Here is a 22,132-nt window from a genome sequence, read left to right as displayed (position 1 = left end):
TCACTCTTTGTAGAAATAGATAATAAGTGTATATGTACATACATACTCTCTCCATTGAGAAGACCTGGGAGTAGTGACAGCACAAAACAATGAGAACATTTAGCCCAGGTCTTAGCTTCTAAAACCATTCTCCACTTCATTTTTCTTCTTGGCAAAATAGTTGATTCCAGGACTGGAGAAGAGAAGGTACAGGATGAGCCTGGAGCTTCTTGTAGTACCAGAAAATAAGGACATGCTCAAAGAATAATGAGGCATGTCTAAAGGACACCATCCAAATCAGAGACAATTTGTACTTCAACATTAAACAAAACAATCATGGATTAAAACCCATTGAATAACATAGGAAACTATACCACTGTAAAGAAATACGTTAATTGAAAGTTTGATAAGCACTGGAATATTTTCATACTTTAAAGGCTCTCCCAACAAAATTCTGATTAATTACAAAGGGAACTAGTGTAACTTTTCAGTGTTAAGAAGCTTGGCAGACACTATCTTAATCAAATGCTCCAGTGCTATCAAAAATTGGACAAATCAAGATTACACGCCATCTGATAGGATTTGGGGAGAATACTGTGCATTTCTGCCCAGTCTATTTAATTAATCTCCAGTTTGGAAATACCATTAGTTTTAAAAGTACATGAAGAGATCGGCAAAGAATAAACACACTGTAAAGCACACAAGTCTGTAAAATTGTAAACACTAAGATTTGATTTGGGGAAGGAAGGGATTAAGGCTAGAACTCTGTATAATGCCAACATTTTAGTGGCAAGGCCCATACGTTGTAATTAAGCTCATGATTTTAGAGTCACAACCTACTACCTCTGTGACAACTTATTAACACTTGGATTTTAGTTTTCTCATTTTAATGGGAATGGTAAGCATATCTGCTTTACAGGGCTGGGCACATTAAGATAACATACTGTGCACAATTCTTAGCATATGATAAGCCATGTAGCTACTAACTGTAATTATGAATAATTATTTTGCTACTTGTTCATTAATAATAATAGGACAGCTCTATTATGAAGAGCAGCTGAAGAGTTAGGAGAGAAGACCAGGAGAATATTGTCTCAAAAACAAGGGAGGATAGAATTACAAAAGGAAAAATATCTTGAAGAAAGGCACCCAGCTCCATGCCAGCATCAGTTGACAATGACTGTGGGACTCCCTCTCCCTTTCTCCTTTGTGGTTTCTCCAATACTGACAGCTCTCCCTTAATTTTCATATCACATCTAGGCTGTTCTGTTTGTTTTTAACACTCCGCTTCTTCATATAACCTCATTTCTCCGACAAGGAATGGTTTCCTCCAAACTAACAATTCTCCTTCCTACTAGTAATGATACTGGTCTATCCCCACAACTGCATCTGCTATTCTCTTCCTTAGAAAACAAACATACTGTCTAGGTGTAGTGGCTCAGGCCTGTAATCCCAGCACTTTGGGAGGCTGAGGCACACAGATCACCTGAAGTCAGGAGTTCAAGACCAACCTGGCCAACATGGTGAAACCCTGTCTCTACAAAAATCCAAAATTTAGCTGGGCATGATAGCAGGTGCCTATAATCCCAGCTACTCAGGAGGCTGAGATAGGAGAATCGCTTGAATTGGGAGACAGGAGTTGCAGTGAGCCGAGATCGTGCCGTTGCACGCTAGCCTGGGCAACAGAGCAAGACTCCATCTCAAAAAAAATAAATAAAGAAAAAAAAATTACATATTTTGGGAATGCTACATTAAACCATTGACATGCATTAAATGAGAGTGATTTGTTCTTACATAGCACTTGACATGACTTGATCCTCCCTATAACCTGTTCATCAGATTAACAAAACAGGAATTAACTACACAAATTAACTAGCCTGGCTAAAGTTGTGGTAGGAAGACAGGGCAATTTTAATTTTACTGAGCTGAAGGGAAAAAGATGATGTCTGGGTGGAAAAGACTCGCTGTGGGGAGTAGATCTTGAAGGAATGTATCATAGTGCTGGAAGGAAGAAAAGCGGATCCCAGTAGGGGATGCAGGACCCAACACACGAGTTCAGCAGCTTTATTCACAGCCCAATTTTTTTTTTTTTGCTTCTAGAACAGGAGCTGGGGAGATTCTAAACTGACAGCCCGAGGTTAAGATGTTATTAAAGGAGGACTGTCATGTTGAACACATTCAAAGCCTAAATGTTAATGAAAGTGGTGAGAAAGTATAAACAAAAGCAAAGCAGATAAATGACCTCAGTAAGGACAATGAATCACAATGTAGCCAGGCATTACAAAGGATACAATATAAAGTACATAGTATCCCTTAGGAAGTATCCTTGCCAAAAAAGTTTAACCTGAATGTAATTAAACCTTAAGACTTAATGTCCAGTTGGAAAATTCAGGAGATAGAGCAACAAGTTGTATGATACTACAAGGAAATAAGACTAATCCAAAATGTGAAACATTCCACAAAACCACTAGCTTCGTTTCTTTTAAAAGTTGTCATTTAAAAAAAAAAAAAAAAAAAAGAAGACATACATGAAGCCAACAAACATATGAAAAAATGCTTATCATCACTGGTCATTAGAGAAATGCAAATCAAAACTACATTGAGATACCATCTCACGCCAATTAGAATGGTGATCATTAAAAAATCTGGAGACAACAGATGCTAGAGAGGATGTAGAGAAATAGGAACACTTTTACACTGTTGGTGGGAGTGTAAATTAGTTCAACCATTGTGGAAGACTGTGGCGATTCCTCAAGGACCTAGAAATAGAAATTCCATTTGACCCAGCAATCCCATTACTGGGTATATATCCAAAGGATTATAAATCATTCTATTATAAGGACACATGCACACGAATGTTCATTGCAGCACAGTTTACAATAACAAAGACCTGGAACCAACCCAAATGCTCATCAATGATAGACTGGACAGGGAAAATGTGGCACACATACACCATGGAATATTATGCAGCCACCAAAAACAATGAGTTCGTGTCCTTTGTAGGGACATGGATGAACCTGGAAACCATCATTCTCAGCAAACTGACACAAGAACAGAAAATCAAACACCGCATGTTCTCACTCATAGGTGGGTGCTGAACAATGAGAACACATGGACACAGGGAGGGGAGCATCACACACTGGGGTCTGTTGGGGGGAAATAGAGAAGGAACAGCAGGGGGCGGGGAGTTGGGGAGAGATAGCATGGGGAGAAATGCCAGATATAGGTGATGGGGAGGAAGGCAGCAAATCACACTGCCATGTGTGTACCTATGCAACAATCTTGCATGTCCTTCACATGTACCCCAAAACCTAAAATGCAATTTAAAAGAGTAGCCTGGGCAACATGGCAAAACCCCATCTCTTCAAAAAATAAAAATTAGCCAGACGTGGTGGCAGGCACTTGTAGTCCCAGCTACTCAGGAGGCAGGGGCAGGCGAATCAAGCCTGGGAGGTCAAAGCTGGAATGAGCTGGCCTGGCATGGTGGCTCATGCCTATAATACCAGTACTTTGGGAGACCAAGCAGGTAGATCATGAGGTCAGGAGATTGAGATCAGCCTGGCCAACACACTGAATCCCCATCTCTACTAAAAATACAAAAATTAGGCCAGGTGCAGTGGCCCAAGCCTGTAATCCCAGCACTTTGGGAGGCCAAGGCGGGTGGATCACGAGGTCAAGAGATCGAGACCATCCTGGTCAACATGGTGAAACCCCGTCTCTACTAAAAATACAAAAAATTAGCTGGGCATGGTGGCCCGTGCCTGTAATCCCAGCTACTGGGGAGGCTGAGGCAGGAGAATTGCCTGAACCCAGGAGGCGGAGGTTGCAGTGAGCCGAGATTGCGCCATTGCACTCCAGCCTGGGTAACAAGAGCAAAACTCCGTCTCAAAAAAAAATACAAAAATTAGCCGGATGTAGTGGTGCATGCCTGTAGTCCCAGCTACTCAGGGAGGCTGAGGTAGGAGAATCTCTTGAACTCGGGAGGTGGAGATTGCACAGTGAGCTGAGATTGCACCACTACACTCCAGATGGGGCCACAGAGCAAGACTCAGTCAAAAAACAAAAACAAAAAAAACAGAATGAGCCAAGATCATGACAATGCACTCCAGCCTGGGCAACAGAGCAAGATCCTGTCGAGAGAGAGAGAGAGAGAGAGAAGGCAGGAGAGGGGAGGAACGTTCTTCTATATAAAAGTCTTAAGAAACATAACTAAATAATACAATTCATGAAGCTTGATGGCTCCTGATTCTAAAACATCAGCTATAAAAGACAGTTTGAGGGATAATTTTTGAAATCTGGATGTTAGGTGATATTGAGGAAATACTATTTTTCTTTGGCATGATACATTACCATGGTTCGTAGAATGTCTTTTTAAAAGACTCATGTTGAAGTTTTTAAAGGTAAAACATGATGTCAGCACTTGCTTTAAAAGATTCAGCAAAAAGGGGATGAGGAGAAAGATGAATGAAGCTAATACAATAGTGTTCACAATTGTTAAATCTAGATAATTATGTGTCTATGGGTGTTTATTGCACTATTTGAAATTTTTCATAATAGTTTCAAAATATAGATTTTTTTTCTTGAGTCTGGCCAGAAATCTCAATAGTTTATGCTCTTGTTATAATATCTTCTAGAGTTGCACATCTTCCAGAGATCAAAATGTTATGGGGCCACTATTTTGTTAAGTTGTATAACCCAAATGGATTATGAAATAAAGATGTAAAATGTGTTGTTGTTGTTGTTGTTGTTTTTAATGGAGTCTCACTCTGTCACCTAGGCTGGAGTGCAGTGGCGCGATCTTGGCTCACTGCAACCTCCACCTCCCAGATTCAAGTGATTCTACTGCTTCAGCCTCCCAAGTAGCTGGGACTACAGGTGCCCGCCACCACACCTGGCTAATTTTTGTATTTTAAATAGAGACGGAGTTTCACCATGTTGGCCAGGCTGGTCTCAGACCCCTAACCTCAAGTGATCCACCTGCCTCAGCTTCCCAAAGTGCTGGGAATACAGGTGTGTGCCACCATGCCTGACTGGTTCTTATAAATGGGGATGGAAAGGGTACTTTTTTAGACTAATATATATACACCCAGAGAGTCTCCTAAATCCTCTGAAAGCTGTGCCCTCATCCCTCTATCCCTAATCTAATGAGACATGCTACTCATAGGAGTATGTTGCACAGGTGATCAGTGTGGAAGTAGAAAAAAATCTGAGAACCACTGTCTTCTTATAAAAAGTTCCACATTTACCCCAGTCTATCCATGAAAAAAACCCTGGACAAATTTCCATAGAGGAACATTCTACAAAATATCCAATCAGTATTCCTCAAACTATCAAGGTCATGAAAAACAAGAAAAATCTGAGAAATTGTCACAGCCAAGAATCACCTAAGGAGACATGGCAAATGTGATGTGGTGTCCTAGATGGGACGCTGGAAAAAAGAATGGACATTACGTTACAACTAAGAGAATCCAAATAAATTATGGGCTTTAGTTATGAACATGTATCAATATCAGTTTATTAATTATAACAAATAATATATCAGACTAATGTAAGCTATTAATAATGGGGCAACTGGATACGTCCATTGCAGACTCTGCACTATCTTCTTAACTTTTCTGTAAATGTAAAACTGTTCTAAAAATAAAGAATATTCCATTTTTTTAGGTTTCACCTGTTAGGGACCTAAAGCTTAGAGCTATCCTATGGTCATAAATGCTTTGAATATCTATATTGCCTTCATCGTCAAAACACCGTTCCATACATTATCTACAAACTCTCTGTGTTTCAAATGCCAGCTCAGTTACTGAAAAATAGTTATGTGGGTCCTAGTCATGGCTTCCCATTTTGAATTCTCTGGCAATGTAGTGTAGCTTGGGATATTCCTGGTGGGAGGCCAGGTACAGTGGCTCACACCTGCAATCTGAGCACTTTGGGAGGCTGAGGCGAGCAGATCTCGAGGTCAGGAGTTCAAGACCAGCCTGACCAACATGTTGAAACCCCATCTCTACTACAAATACAAAAATTAGCCGGGTGTGATGGCACACACCTGTAATCCCAGCTACTCAGGAGGCTGAGGCAGGAGAATTGTTTGAACCTGGGTGGCGGAGGTTGTAGTGAGCCAAGATTGTGCCACTGCATTCCAGCCTGGGTGACAGAGCAAGACTCTGTCTCAAAAAAAAAAAAAGAAAAATCCTGGTGGGGTAAATAACATGTTGTTAATAATGGTTAAATCCAAAGAAATATGCCTCTCTCTCTCTCTCTCTCTCTTTCTCTCTCTCTCTCTCTCTCTCTCTCTCTCTCTCTCTCTCTGTGCGTGTGTGTGTGTGTGTGTGTGTGTGTGTGTGTGTGTATCTGTTATTAGCCTGAGGGTTTGGCTACATTTAAAAGTAAAATGCATTCACTCATCCATTCATTTCTGATCACTGTCCACTATAAACATGATAGTTGCTAAGCACACAGGGATCAAAGACACATTCTCTGTCCTCTAAGGGTTCCCATTCTGTAAAAAAGATAGACAATTAAATATGAAATTGCAACCTAATGTACTCGGTCCTGTGGTGGAGAAAAACACAAAGAGCTGCAGCTGCATGGAGGAGGGACACCTCACCCAGACTGGGGCTGATCAGAGCATGTTTTATCCTAAAGGATGAAACAATGAAATAAATTATATGCCCTTCACCACCCCCATTTATGAAATGGGAACAATTTTACCTTCCAAGAAATGTAAGAAAAGTTTACTCCCAACTCAAATAGATTTTTGTGTTGATTTTTTTTAATGGTAGGTGTTTCGTTTTTCACATTATAAGAGGCAAACATAAAATCATTAAGGTAGTACTTATCGATAAATAAGGCTGAGACCTGTATCTTTAAAGGGGATTGAATGAGAGACTAGTATATCAACAATTACAGACATTTATTAAGCACTGAAAGTAGTGTGTTTCGCACTTTTATAAGCATAAAGTAAAAGTTGATAAATACTGTAATGGAGAATTATGTGCATGTTCTAATAATTTTTTTTTCCATTTTTATTTCAGGGGTGATTCATCCCTGGTTCTGACTGATGGCAGTCAACAGTCACTCCTAATGATGAATTAACAATTTTCTTTTTGAGACAGAGTCTCACTGTATCACCCAGGCTAGAGTGTGGTGGTGCCTCGGCTCACTGCAACCTCCACCTTCTGGGTTCAAGTGATTCTCCTGCCTCAGCCTCCCAAGTAGCTGGGATTACAGCCATGTGCCACCACACCCAAATAATATTTGTATTTCTAGTAGGAGATGGGGTTTCGCCATGTTGGCCAGGCAGGTCTCAAACTCTCAACCTCAGGTGATCCACCTGCCTCGGCCTCCGAAAGTGCTGGGACTATAGGCATCAACCACTGCACCTGGCCAATATTTTTAAAATGCAAAGACTCCTTTCAAATTGAATCTAAATGATGAATAATTCTTTTTTTTTTATTTTAGAGACAAGGTCTTGCTCTGTTCCTCAGGCTTGGGTACAGTGGTGTGATCCTCCAACCACAGCCTCCAGAGTAGCTGGAACTACAGGCTTACACCACCATGCTCAGCTATATTTATTTATTTATTTTTGGTAGAGACGGGGGTCTCCCTGTGTTGTCCAGGCTGGTCTTGAACTATTGGCCTCAAGCAATCCTCCTGCCTCAGCTTCAGAAAGTGCTGGGATTACACACATGAGCCACTGTGCCTAGCCAAGTAATTCTTTTGTGACTTGAAAATTGCAGCACTAAATATATTTGTAATAACTTCAGATACTGTGCATTGTCTTTCAAATCCTCATATATGTCTTATAAACCTTTTTACCCATGGATAACTAATTATGGCCTAATAAATCTATAGATTTAATTAAATTGTGAGTCCTATCTCTTCATTTTATTGTCTCACAGATTTATTCCTTTATAGGTTCTAATTAAGAGATTAAACCAAAAGGAATTCAAAGTTTTAACTTTATTTTCTAATTTTCACAAAAGCTGTAAAATACCACTAAATATTAATATATTTCTTCATCATAGGAGATAGAGTTCAGAATTCCCAACTATCTTTTGCTTAAGTACTTCAAAATCATCATTAATATATAGTCAGCCCTATTATTCGGGGTAGTTATGAAAAAGAAGTTGGTATTCCCATATATTTGAGAAAGAATAGCTTTAAAGATGTTTTAAAAGTGTATTGAAAAGGACAACTTTATCATGTAGTAACAAAAAAAAGCTGTATTCATAGGATTTTATGGAGGCCTGTTTAAGGTAGGGCACTATGCCGAATGCCATGGAAAAAATAAAAGGCATGGCAGATCACTTGAGGTCAGGAATCCAAGACCATCCTGGCCAACATGATGAAACTCCATCTCCACTAAAAATACAAAAATTAACCAGGCATGGTGGCAGGCATCTGTAGTCCCAGCTACTCAGGAGGCTGAGGCACAAGAATACCCTGAACCTGGGAGGTGGAGTTTGCAGTGAGCTGAGATTGCATCACTGTACTCCAGTCTGGGCGACAGAATGGCACTCCATCAGAGAAGAGGAGAGAAAGAGAGAAGGAAGGAAGGAAGGAGGGAGGGAGGGAGGGAGGGAGGGAGGAGAGAAGGGAGGGAAAGAAAGAGAGAGAGGCCAGGTGCAGTGGCTCATGCCTATAATCCCAGCACTTTGGGAGGCCAAGGCAGGTGGATCACGAGGTCAAGAGATCAAGACCATCCTAGCCAACATGCTGAAACCCTGTCTCTACTAAAAATACAAAAATTAGCTGGGTGTGGTGGTGCGTGCCTGTAGTCCCAGCTACTCAGGAGGCTGAGGCAGGAGAATCGCTTGAACCCAGGAGGTGGAGGTTGCAGTGAGCTGAGATTGCACCACCGCACTCCAGCCTGGCAACAGAGTGAGACTCCACCTCCCCAAAAAAAAAATAAATAAATAAAGGAAGAAGGAAGGGAGGGAAGGATGAAAAGCAAAAATTATTCCTGCTTGTAAGAAAGTAATTAGTAAGATGGTGAGCATAGAGTTAAGCATGAAGTACACAGGGAGTTCTGAAGAGCCAAGGTTTTTAGAGGACTTAGAGAAAAGGACATTCTATCAAGAACAAATATGGAATTGCAGCACAGACTTGTAGAAAAGGTGTCAGGAAGATGAAAGCCTAGGATGAGCCAGGCCTTGCCAAAATAAGTGAAGGACAACTAAAAGGACTCTTTCATCTATATTTAGAAAGAGAAGAAAGAACAAGAGAGGTGTAGGCATGATGCTTGGGGCAGATGGTGTGATACCGACAGATGATAAAGCAAAATTGCTCCATTTCTCTTTTGTTTCCATCTCTCTTATTAGTGGACGTCTTTGAGCTAGAAAATAATCTCTACCGAAAAAGATGGACATGTGATTGCATATTGATTTGACCCACTTATTTGTAGCAGGATTGGGCAGACTAGAAAAGTTCTCCATTTGATATTAAACCAGTCCAGTTATAGTGGCTCACACCTGCAATTCCAGCACTTTGCGAGGCCAAGGCAGGCAAATCATGAGGTCAGGAGTTTGATACCAGCCTGGCCAACATGGTGAAACCTTGTCTCTACTAAAAATACAAAAATTAGCAGGGTATAGTGGTAAGCGCCTGTAATCTCAGCTACTCCAGAGGCTGAGGCAGGAGAATCGCTTTAACCTGGGAGGTGGAGGTTGCAGTCAACCAAGATTGTGCCAATGCACTCCAGCCTGGGCAATAGAGTGAGAGACTGTCCAAAAAAAAAAATTAGACCAAGTTATTGAATGAGGCCAAAGGAAGTATCAAAGTATGGGAGACGTGGAGGCAGGTGGGGCTGGAGAATCAGACCAAGGGGCGGATGCATGGAGAAGGGTGAGTCTGTCACAAAAATGAAAAAAAAAAGCCCATTGTCCAAAGGAAATTGTAAAACCAGATGACACTGCAGAAAAAGCTGTGTTGGCAGTGGGATCAGAGACAATATAATAGAGAATGGAAAATAGAGCTAGTATTCTGTGCCAGGAACTCTCCAAGATGCTTAGTATATCTTGTCTCATTTAATCCTTACAACAATCTTCATGCAAGTGGTACTATGATCCCTGGGCTTCTCTAACATAGAAAATAAGACTTGACTTGCCAAATGTTATTCAGCTAGAAATGGGAGCAGGTGAGATATGACCCCAGGTCTGTGTGACTTTACAGTCTACATTTTTCCTCTATATGCTGAAGAGGGCACGGTGATGTGGAATCCAAGGGACAATAAATTCAAGAATCGGAGGTGCCCATTGGCATCAAGGAAGTCTGTGAGCAGGTATGAGAGACCTCTCATGGGGCTAGAAGTCAGTGGTAGGATGACCTTCCCTGGGCAAGAAGATAGAAGAACAAAGGGACAGAAGGAAAGTTTTGGAGGTGATGGATATGTCTATTACCCTGATTGTGGTGATGGTTTCATGGGAGTATGCATATGAAACTCATTACCTTGTCCATATTAAATACATGCAGTTTATTGTGTATCAGTTATACCTCAGTAGAGCTGTTTTTCTATTTAAGAAAAGAACGAAGTTAGGTACTAGGTGTAAATTGTCTTGTACATATCAAAACAATGACCTACTCACAGAGATTAGGGCAGAAGGTCAGGAATTAGTAGTACAATTCTAGGAAGGGCGATTTTATGCTGAGCTGCTTAAATACTTCCTGCAAAGATTCATGAAACATGGGAGAATGGTAAAAAGAATCCCCAGGACCAGAGCCGAGCAGAGGCCTAGAGAATAATCTCTCGGATTGGAGAGGATAGAAGGTTCCAAAAAGCGGGTCTCCGGGGATTGAAAACTAATGAAACAGACAGTGTGTGGCAGCTCATGTCTGTAACCCCAGTGCTTTGGGAAGCCAAGGCAGAAGGACTGCTTGAGCCCAGGAGTTGGAGGCTACAGTGAGCCATGATCATACCATTGTACTTCAGCCTGGGTGACAGAGTGAGACCCCATCTCAAAATAATGATAATGATGATGATAAAAACTGATAAATTGTTTGATATAGTCTTTTTGCCATTAGAAAAAAAATAATAACAGTGTGACAGATACATAGGAGCATTTGGGGGGATATTAATGAAGAAGCACTTAAAAAGTAAGCAATTTTTTTTTTTTTGAGACTGAGTGTGTTGCTCTGTCACCAGGCTTGAGTGCAGTAGCGTGATCTCAGCTCACTGCAACCTCTGCCTCCTGAGTTCGAGTGATTCTCCTGCCTCAGCCTCCCGAGTAGCTGGGACTACAGGCATGCACCACCATGCCCAGTTAATTTTTGGATTTTAGGAGAGACGGGATTTCACCGTATTAGTCATAATGGTCTCAATCTCTTGACCTTGTGATCCACCCACCTCTGCCTTCCAAAGTGCTGGGATTACAGGGGTGAGCTACCACACCTGGCTGCAAATTTTTAAAAGTCAATTTTAACTTTGGGACAAATTAAAGTTGTAAGAGAAAGGAAACAATCCCAGCACACTACGGGGTCTGTTAGTGAATCCCATTTAAACTGTGGCTATTAATTTAAACCCCCACACACAAAAACATGTAATATAACCGTACCAAGAATGATGGAAAGAGAAGAGGGTGTGAAAGAGTGAAATCTTCAATAACGATCATTGGAAGTCAATAGATAATGTCCAAGACTGAGACATTGAGAAAGAGCCATATAAATAGTTCATCGAGAAGTATGGAGTTAAATAATAAGAAAGTGGCTAAAGGGCCAGGCGCGGTGGCTCATGTCTGTAATCCCAGCACTTTGGGAGGCTGAGGCGGGTGGATCACGAGGTCAAGAGATTGAGACCATCCTGGCCAACGTGGTGAAACCCTGTCTCTACTAAAAATACAAAAAATTAGCCAGGCATGGTGGCACATGCCTGTAATCCCAGCTACTTGGGAAGCTAAAACGGGAGAATCTCTTGAACCCAGGAGGTGGAGGTTGCAGTGAGCCGAGAATGTGCCATTGCACTCCAGCCTGGGCAACAAGAGTGAAACTCCGTCTCGAAAAAAAAAAAGAAAAAGAAAGAAAGTGGCTAAAGGAGTTCAAACTCGTTGCCACTGGGGAGTGGGTCTGGGTGGCATGGGGGTGAGGAGGCTGGGCAAGGGTGCAGTGTGCAAGCAGCAACTGCTTTCTTTATTCGAAGTCATTTAGTACTATTGAATTTATGAATTATGTCCTTCTATTATTATGGCTAAATTGCTATTTTTTAAAAAGCAGATGAAATTTGAACGATTTAAAAAAAAAAAAAGAGAAACCACACCAAAACTAATTGTGAGTCTTCTCAAGAAAGCCTCACAGGGCTGGGCTTGGTAGCTCACATCTGTAATCCCAGCACTTTGCAAGGCTGAGGTGGGAGGATCATTTGAGCCCAGGAGTTCAAGACAAGCAAGGGCAGCATAGTGAGATGCCTGTCTCTACAAAAAATTTAAAAATTAGCTGGGCATGGTGACGCATTCCCGTGGTCCCAGCTACCTGGGAGGCTGAGGCAGGAGGATTAATTTAGCCCAGGAGGTGGAGGCTGCAGCAAGCAGTGTTCATGCCACTGTACTCCAGCCTGGGCAACAGAATGAGACCTTGTCTCAAAAAAAAAAAGAAAAGAAAGCCTTAGAAAAACGTCAAACTCCAGCCAATGCATTTAAAGGCAAGGGGTGAGCCACAGGGCAAGCAGTAGGGTAGCTCATTAAACAGCTCTTCTAGAACCACCCACAGCAAGTGTGCTTCCCCTCTCTGCCTCGGAAACAGAGCCACTATAGCTGCAGTGGGCTTTGCCTGGGGCCAGTTCTCAAGCCACTGGTCTTGTTCTTGGGCTTATTCAAACCCAGATTGTTCAGCCCCACCCCAGGAGTTCTAGGAGAACCCAGCGAAGCAGAGAATTCACATTTCTAAGTTCCCAGCTGGTGCTGAAGCTACTGGTCTGGAATCACACTGAAAACACTGGTCTAGGCAAAGGCTGGAACTGCTTTCTATAGAAAGTAGGTAACATGTCTGAGGGGTGCTCCTAAGGGTGCTGAGACCCGGAAGAGAAATACAGCAGGGCTTTAGGTAACTCCAGGGCTCCACAACAGATATCAAGTAGATAAAGAATGAAGAGAGGAAGGAGGAGTAAAAGACAAGGATAGAAATAGACTAAGGTTCCATTCTCCAGAATAAAGCCCTTCTTACATTGATAATTGAGTTCCCCAACCTGCCAGCTGACTGCCCAGGTACTGCACTAGAAGAATGCCTATAAATACTCTTCACCCAATTACCTAAATCCCACAATCAGAATTCCCATTCAGGGAAGAATCGTGTTGATAAACTGCAGCAAAAGCCCAACCCAACTACATACTAATAAGCAGAAACTTATATCATCAATATGAAAGTATGAAAAAAGACGTGAGGAAAATCAGCAGTATAAACAAAGGACTAACATGATAAACAGACACAATAAGAAATAGCTCACCCTGGAAGAAATACGATCCAGGAAAGCAAGATATTTTTTTCTTAATTCTAATGAACAACCTCAGAGAAACGAGCACAAATTTCAAGCAACAAGAATAAGCTGTTATGAAAAAGAAGACTTGAAAGACTTGATTGTTCCCCATGAAGTTTGAGGAACCTAAACAATATGACTGTCAAAAAAATTTTTTTTTTAAGTGAATGAGCTGAGTAATGAATAAACAAAGCTAAAGGCCAGATTAGTGATTTGGAAAATAAAACCAAGGACATCTTCCAGAACATAACTCAAAAAGGCAAGAAAATAGAAGATACAAGAGAAAAATTGAGACAATGAAAGATGAAGGAAGTCCAACATTAATTCTACAAGGAAAGAAAACAGAGAAAGGGAATAAAACATTAAAGAAAGATTAGAGGGGAAAATACCTAAGCTTAAGAATGAAATGAATAGTTTCAAAGTAAAAGGGCCCACTGAATGCCAAGAACAGGGTAATAAGCCCCATAGCCAGAGACATCTTAGTGAAAATTCAGAATCCTAACGATAAAAATGTATATGTGTATGCACATCAAAAGTTTCCAGGAGAAAGCACGTTACCTACTTTAGACTTTTACATAACTAGATGCTTGAATGTCTTTCAAACAGGGCTACTTTATACATTGTTGGGCTCCATGAAAATGAAAATGTGGTACCCCTCGTTCAAAACTTAATAAGTAGTTCAAGATGATAATAACAGGGCATTAAACCAAGCATGGGGCCTTTCTAAGAATGAGGCTACTTATTTTCTTTTACCCCTTTATTTTTAGGTCATTCTCAGCCACCAGTGCCTGTTGTATTTCATGCCACATTCTGTCCTGGAGTGCACACCTCTCATGCCAATAAAGGCAGCCCTGCTTCCAAGTTCTGAGAAGCAGACTTTGAAGCTAGAATTCTACACTCAGACAAACTATCCATCAAGGCAAGGGGATAACGGGAGACATTTTTGGACTTGTACAGATTTAGAAAATTTACTTGAAAAATTATTTTGGCAGTTTCCAGAAAAATGAATGACTCCAAGAAAGAAAGTGGCATGAAATACCAGAAGCAGTGGTACCTGAAAATGACCTAGAAATAAAGAAAAATGAAAGGAAATAGGAGATATTGAGGTATTAATGTGTCAGTGTTTTTTTTTAAACTTCTAAGTTTTAATGGCATTGAATTACATTTTTCTCTATAGAGCCAGTCATGGTTGGTTCAATGGTGAATGATTTTTTTCTCTCTCTCTCTTTTCTTTCTGGTGTCTCGGCACTTGAGGATAGAACCAGGGGATGAGAAGCCACCGGCACCGAAGACATGATGCCAAGGGGGCCAGAGTCCTTTCCCTCTTCCTCCATATATTACGGAGAGCGGGACCACAAGCCCGGTCCCTGCCAAGAAAAGGAGGGTTGAATGATATTTAAATAATTATAATATTGGCCAGGCGCCATGACTCATGCCTGTAATCCTAGCACTTTGGGAGACCAAGGTGGGTGGATCACGAGGTCAGGAGATCAATACCATCCTGGCCAACATGGTGAAACCCTGTCTCTACTAAAAATACAGAAATATTAGCTGGGCATGGTGGCACACGCCTGTTGTCCCTGTTACTTGGGAGCCTGAGGCAGGAGAATTGCTTGAACCCAGGAGGTGGAGATTGCCGTGAGATGAGATTGTGCCACTGCACTACAGCCTGGGCAACAGTGCAAGACTCCATCTCAAAAAAAAGAAAAATAGTAATTATTATAATATTGTAATAGCTTTTAAGATTATTTTTATTCTTAGAATCGATCTATAGTCAAATCACAGGAAAGTATAATTATGGTTACAGAACATAATGTAAATACTATAAACCATGATAACATTTTTTAAAAGTCTAGTAAAGAAATGGAAGGTGAAAAAGAAATAAAATAAAAGTGCAAACTGCATCCACCACAGGAGTCAGTCGGAACTGCCTGAATTTGATACACTGAGAAATAAAGATCTTAGTATTTTATTTGAAGTTGTAAAATATCCCATAGAAGAACTAAAAAAGAACCAAAATAATATATCTAATAAAAACTGATTAGGGAAAATGAGTGACATTACAGATGCATTAAATTCCCTTCCTTCCTTCCTTCCTTCCTTCCTTCCTTCCTTCCTTCCTTCCTTCCTTCCTTCTTTCCTTTCTTTCTTCCTTCCTTCCTATCATTTTTTTTTCAGGGTCTCACTCTATTGTCCAGGATGGAGTGCAGTAGCATGATCTCAGCTCAATGCAACCTCTGCCTCCCTGGCTCAAGCAATCCTCCCATCTTGGCCTCCCAAGTAACCAGGACCACAGACACGCACCAACACCCCAGACTAATTTTTTTTTTTTGTTTCTGTTTTTCTTTGTAGAGATGGAGTTTTTCCATGTTACCCAGGCAGATCTTGAACTCCTGAGCTCAAGTGATCCTCCCTCCTTGGCCTCCCAAAGTGTTGGGATTACAGGCGTGAGCCATCGCACCTGGCCTAAATTCTTCATTTTTAAGGCAGGGAATTAATAGACACATTCTGCATTGATAAATCAAGAAAGAAAGGTATAATAAGCAAATTTCAGGTTCTATAATAACCATCAAAAAAATTAAAACAGGAAATCTTGAAAACAGAAACTTCTGGGAAGTGGGACTAAGGGAAGAATTTGGGGAGGGGATTGTGATGTTTCTTTTGCATGTTATACTTTTCTGCATTATTTTAATTTTTCTGTGTGCACACATTCTTTCTAAAACTAAAACTAAGTTGAGCAAGAAAGAAAATAAGAGAGAGAGGGGTCAGTAGTATACAGTATGGCAGGATGAACTTGACTTCGTTTCATGATCTACTGGTTACTAAACTGGCAAATCAAAGGAATTAATTGCTACTGTGTCCTAGGCCCTGTTCTAGGAGCTAGGGGTTTAGCCATAAACTTTAACAAGCAAAATGAAACAAAACAACAGTTCTCCTGATACTTGCATCCCAGCTCAGAAAGCTGACATCCTAGGTGGTTAAGTCCTAAAGATATTTCAGACAGGGAATGAGTCAAAGGAGCGCCCAGGGCTAGGGGAATGACATGTTGTTGTTAAAAACTGGGTGACCAGGGAAGGCATCACCAAGAAAGTGACTAAATGATTAAAGGTAAGAAAGTGATGAAGGAGTGGCCGCGTGGATATCCGGAGGGAGTATTACGGACAGAATAGCAAGTGCAAAGGTCCTGGGGCAGGAGTGTGCCTGGTGAGTTTCAGGAACAGCAAAGAGGCCAGAGTAGCTGGAATGGAGAAAGCCAAGGGAAGTATGACAAAGGATGACGTCAGACAGGGAAGGACATGGGGCAGGCTTTTGGCTCTTTGAAGGACTGTGGTTTTATTCTGAACAAGTTGGCAAGAGATTAGGTTACAAAAAGACTGTGGCTTCCATCTTGCTTTCTCTCTCTTCCTCTTTTGCTTTCTCACTTTGATAGAAGCTGGCAGCCACACTGTGAGACGTCCCATGGAGAGGCCCACATGGCAAGGAAATGAAGCCAACAGCCAGTGAGGAACTGAGGCCCTCAGTCCAACAACCCGTGAGGAACCGAATCCTGCCAACAACCACTGAATGAGCTTGGATAAGAACTCCACACCCCACATGAAGCCAATGACAGCCCCAGCAAACATGTGACTGCAAGAGCCCCTGAGCTGGAAGACTCAGCTAAGCCACGCCCAGACTCCTAACCCAAGGAAACTGTGAGATAATAAATATTTGTGGTTTCAAGCCACTGAATTTTGGAGTAATTTGTAATGCAGCAATAGATAACTGACTTAGTCCATTTGTGTTGCTATAAAGGAATAAGTGAGGCTGGGTAATTTATAAAGAAAAGATTTCTTTGGCTCACAGTTCCACAGGCTGTGTAAGAAGCATGCCTCATGCTGCTTCCACTCATGGCAGAAGGTGAAGGGGAGCCGTCGTGTACAGAGATCACATGCTGAGAGAGGAAGCCGGAAAGAGTAGGTGGGGAGGTGCCAGGCTCTTTTTAAACAACCAGCTCTTTTAGGTACTAAAACAGCAAGAACTCACTCACTCCCCCATCCAGAGAGGGTGTTAATTGGTCAGGCACCATGGCTTACACCTGTAATCCCAGTACTTTGGGAGGCCGAGGTGGGCAGATCACCTGAGGTCAGGAGTTTGAGATCAGCCTGGCCAACAAGATGAAACCCTGCCTCTACTAAAAATGCAAAAATTAGCTGGGCATGGTGGCATACGCCAGTAATCCCAGCTACTCGAGAGGCTGAGGCTGGAGAATCGCTTGGACCCAGGAGGTGGAGGTTACAGTGTGCCAAGATCATGCCATTGCACTCCAGCCTGGGAGACGAGAGCGAAACTCCATCTCAAAAAATAAATAAATACATGGAGAGCGTGTTAATCTATTCCTGAGGCCTCTGCCCCATAACCCAAACACCTCCCATTAGGCTCCACCTGCAACACTGGCAGCCAAATTTCAACAAGACGTGTGGAGGGGACAGTCATTTAAACCACAGTAATAACTAAGACACCACTGACAAAATTTTAAAACAAATCTGTGCTGGGATTAGAAAAAAGCTTTAATATAGGGCATTTGTAATTATATGCCCAGAATTAATTATCAAGCAAAATCTTGATGGACAAGAACATCAATTTGATTAGGTGCCAATGAGAATCAAACCTGCTGTGTACAAATTTACATACCTGATGCTTGGAAGGATTTCCCACAGGCAAGCTTTTGGCTCATACATCTAAAAACTTGCTTCTGCTTCATTGTTCACATTCTTCATTTCTAATGACTCATTACTACCTCTGATTACAAACTCTTGCCCTCCACTTCCATGTCCTGGGTGAGTCCCATATGAGCAGGAGCGGTCCTGGCTTTCCCAGGTGTGCGGGAGCTGGCTTGTTCTAGCTCATGAGCGCCCACTATTAGCATTTCCGAAATTTTGGGAGGCAGTTGTTAAACACAGCCATTATTCATTAAATTTTGCAAACTTAAAATTAAATAAGTAATACTAAAAATGAAGATGACAAATGACAATACTCCAAACTCATCTCTTCCCAATTATTTCACTATACTTTGCTGTCACTGTGCTCCTGGGATTATTTACATTCTATTGTATTCATGTGAAATGCTATATACCCTGGGGTGCTGCTCTTCCCAACTTCATCTTCAGTGGCCATGGACAGCTTGGAATAGGCCACGGTGGGAGTATTTACACCATGGAAATGAGCAAACACTATAGATCTGGTTGTGAAATATCTACTAGTGGCCACTGGCTCAGTCATTCCTGCTCTGGGAGGCCATGACATGTCTATACAGATTTGATGACAGTCCACACAAATGCGTCCCACAAAAGCCAAACAAAACGAAACCCCACTCTAATTTCCTTAGCTGGATGCCCACAGTACCTATGGCTACTCATACAGTGCTAGGAGGAGGATAAATAGGATGGAGAATAAGTCAGACAGGAAGGAGATAGCCGTTTTAGCCAATGGCAGTTACACTGCCTTTTGAATTGCTTTTTTAAAATGAGATTATGTAACCTCATTGCTCGGACCCCTCCTAGGACACGGGAAGAAGCCCCAGCAAGTGAGAGGCCCTGAAACCTACGCTTCATTAGCTCGTGGTGCCTCTGCCTCTGCCCTCGCCCTCTCCGGGTGTTTCCACCATTCTCAATGACTCCCACCTGGGGTTGAACCCAAGGTTTAGGGGAAAGTGGGTGGGGGGATGGCTTCTCTGTGCTCACTCTGGGAGTCTCAATAAACCAATAAACATACAGAACAAGGACTTTGCATTTCCTCATTCAATCTCCCTATTGGAAAAGAGTTATACTCTTGAGTCATCTTTCTTTTCTATTTTGAAATGGAGCCTCGCTCTGTCTCCCAGACTGGAGTGAAGTGGCACAATCTCAGCTCACTACAGCCTCAGCCTCCTGGGTTCAATTGATTCTCCTGCCTCAGCCTCACGAGTAGCTGGGATTACAGGTGTGTGCCACTATGCCCAGCTACTTTTGTATTTTTAGTAGAGACAGGGTTTCGCCATGTTGGCCAGCCTGGTCTCGGACTCCTGACCTCAAGTACCCACCTGCCTCAGCCTCCAAAACTGCTGAGATGACAGGTGTGGGTTACTGTGCCTGGTCCAATAAGAACTCTTTTCTAAACATGACCACAATACCATTATCAACTAAAACCAGTCTCCCTATCGGAAAAGAATTACAGTTTTGTGCTCATCTTGCTTTTTTTTTGGAGTCTTGCTATGTCACCCAGGCTGGAGTGTAGTGGCGTGATCTCAACACACCGCAGCCTCCACCTCCCAGTTTCAAGCGATTCTCCTGCCTCAGACTCCTGAGTAGCTGGATTACAGGCCTGTGCCACCACACCTGACTAATGTTTTGTATTTTTATTAATAGCAGAGATGGGGTTTCGCCATTTTGCCTAGGCTGGTCTCCAACTCCTAACCTCAAGTGATCTGCCCACCTTGGCCTTCCAAAGTGGGGCTTTGGAATTACAGGCACTTTCTTTTTCCTTATCTTTTCCTGGCCTCATCTTTCTTTTTCCTAGGTGCCCTATCCTTCTGGAGACATTAAGCCCCAGTCTCTTGTCCTAGCACTAATGGCAAACAAAAACAACCCAAAAAAACTTATGGAAAAGAATCCTTACTGACTTATCAAGAAGGAAAATACAGCTGTATTTCAAAAATGATCATTCAGCTACAGAATTCTTCTATAGGGATTCACATAGAATAGGGGTCAGGACTGGAACCCAGGTTTGGAAGCTGCAGGGAGGAAGATTTTAATTTGGTGTGAACAAGCACTCCATCATCTGATGCATAAAAAAAGAAAAAAACCAACTCAGTTTGTCCAAGCAGAAACTAGAAAACTAGTCTGAGGATATTCATTCACACACCGGATAAAGTTCTGAATTAGATGACTTTAAGCCTCCACCTAATCCCACGCTCTCTAATATTTTCACTGTTAGGATGGCAAACACACCACCAGCTTTAACACATCTTTTATTTTAACAATGTAAAACTAAATTATCATTCAAAATATACTTCATAACTTAGAGCTATTGCTAAGTAATTTTCCTTTAAAATTTTATCTGGAAAAGATCTGACATGATTGAAAGACAAAACAAAAACAAAAATTCCCCAAGCTCCAAGATTTGAAATTCAAGAAAAATGTTCCAGGTCTCAGTATGAAATGATCCAAAATAGGCAACATAATTTTCACATCTCTTGGAAAAATACTGAGTCATATTGCCCACCCACATCTTACAAAAATAACAGAAATCCAATGATTCAAGCGAGATACACTCTGTCATTGTCTGAAGCAAACATTTGAGTCATTCTGGAAAATTAGGAGCAAACTCTTGTCAGTGACAAAAGTTTTTTAATCCCACATACCAAGGAAAATTTTGCAATGACAGGCTCTTTCCAGCCCCAGACAAGCCTTTTCCTTGCACCCTGGAATACCTTAGGGCTGGATACCGCCCTCTCTCCCAAGAACAACAAACATCACATGCGGAGCAGGCTGCGCTGAGTGGGTGACGTCATTCATTCACGGGGAGCACAGCCACACATCCATCGAGCAGTGCTTAGGACTCTATCAACAGTCCTCTGGCGAGGCCAGTGGGCGGGAAAGGCTTCCCAGAGACCCTCACAGCCCACAGGACCAAAGGAGGCCCTTCCTCATCCACTCTGAGCACCCTGTCCTGCAGTCTTTTCTAATGTCAGAAGCAACAGCCTAACCCTCCATCTGTGATTTTACAACTCCCTCCCTCCCTCTTCCTGGCCAGCCCTGTTCTATCTCATATCCCTTTTCCTTGCTTGTGTTCCTTTTATCTCGTGCTCCCCATGAACTCTTTTTTTTTTTTTTTTGAGACAGGGTCTTGCTGTGTTGCCCAGGCTGAGGACTACAGGCATGTACCACCATGCCCTGATAATTAAAAAACAAATTTTGGCTGGGCACGGTGGCTCACACCTGTAATCCCAACACTTTGGGAGGCTGAGATGGGCAGATCACTGGAAGTCAGGAGTTTGAGACCAGCCTGACCAACATGGTGAAACCCCATCTGTACTAGAAATACAAAAATTAGCTGGGCATGGTGGCAGGCACCTGTAATTCCAGCTACTCAGGAGGCTGAGGTAAGAGAATCACTTGAACATGGGAGGTAGAAGTTGCAATGAGCCAAGATGGCACCACTGCACTCCAGGCTGGGTGACAGAGTGAGACTCAAAAATAATAATAATAATAAAACCACCTTTTTTTTTTTAAGAGACAAGATCTCATCATGTTGCCCAGGGTGGTCTTGAATTCCTGGCCTCAACTGATCCTCCCATCTCTGCCTCCAAACATGCTGGGATGACAGGCATGAACCAACAATTCTGGCCAGACTCTTCTCTGCTTCTTCCTACAAGCTTAAGGTTACCTGTGCATTGCCCAGCAGAGTGTCTGATGGCAGTAACAGCTGGGTGAATGTTTGACTGGAGAAAATGACAACAAAAAAAATAAATTCTACATAAGCTGTCTCTGAGCCTGTTACTCCTAAAGGAACAGACCTAGTCTCCCCACCTTTTTTTTTTTTTTTTTTTTGAGATGGAGTTTTGCTCTGTTGCCCAGGCTGGGGTAGAGTGGCGTAATCTTGGCTCACTGCAACCTCTGCTCCCAGGTTCAAGAAATTCTCCTGCCTCAGCCTCCCAACTAACTGGAACTACAG

General features: G+C 42.0%; 1 non-coding gene across 1 annotated transcript; it reads right to left on the bottom strand.

The window, feature by feature from the left end:
• Nucleotides 1-14,676: 14,676 nt before the first annotated feature.
• LOC118143979 (small nucleolar RNA SNORA57) lies at nt 14,677-14,825 on the bottom strand. The gene has a single exon (XR_004728453.1). It is a non-coding gene; the product is annotated as a small nucleolar RNA SNORA57 (small nucleolar RNA).
• Between the last annotated feature and the right edge of the window lie 7,307 nt (nt 14,826-22,132).

The sequence above is a fragment of the Callithrix jacchus genome, chromosome 11 (assembly GCF_049354715.1).
Source record: "Callithrix jacchus isolate 240 chromosome 11, calJac240_pri, whole genome shotgun sequence".
NCBI classification, from domain to species: Eukaryota; Metazoa; Chordata; class Mammalia; order Primates; family Cebidae; genus Callithrix; species Callithrix jacchus.
Note: the sequence above shows the minus strand (reverse complement) of the source record. Positions and strands in the feature narration are given on the sequence as shown.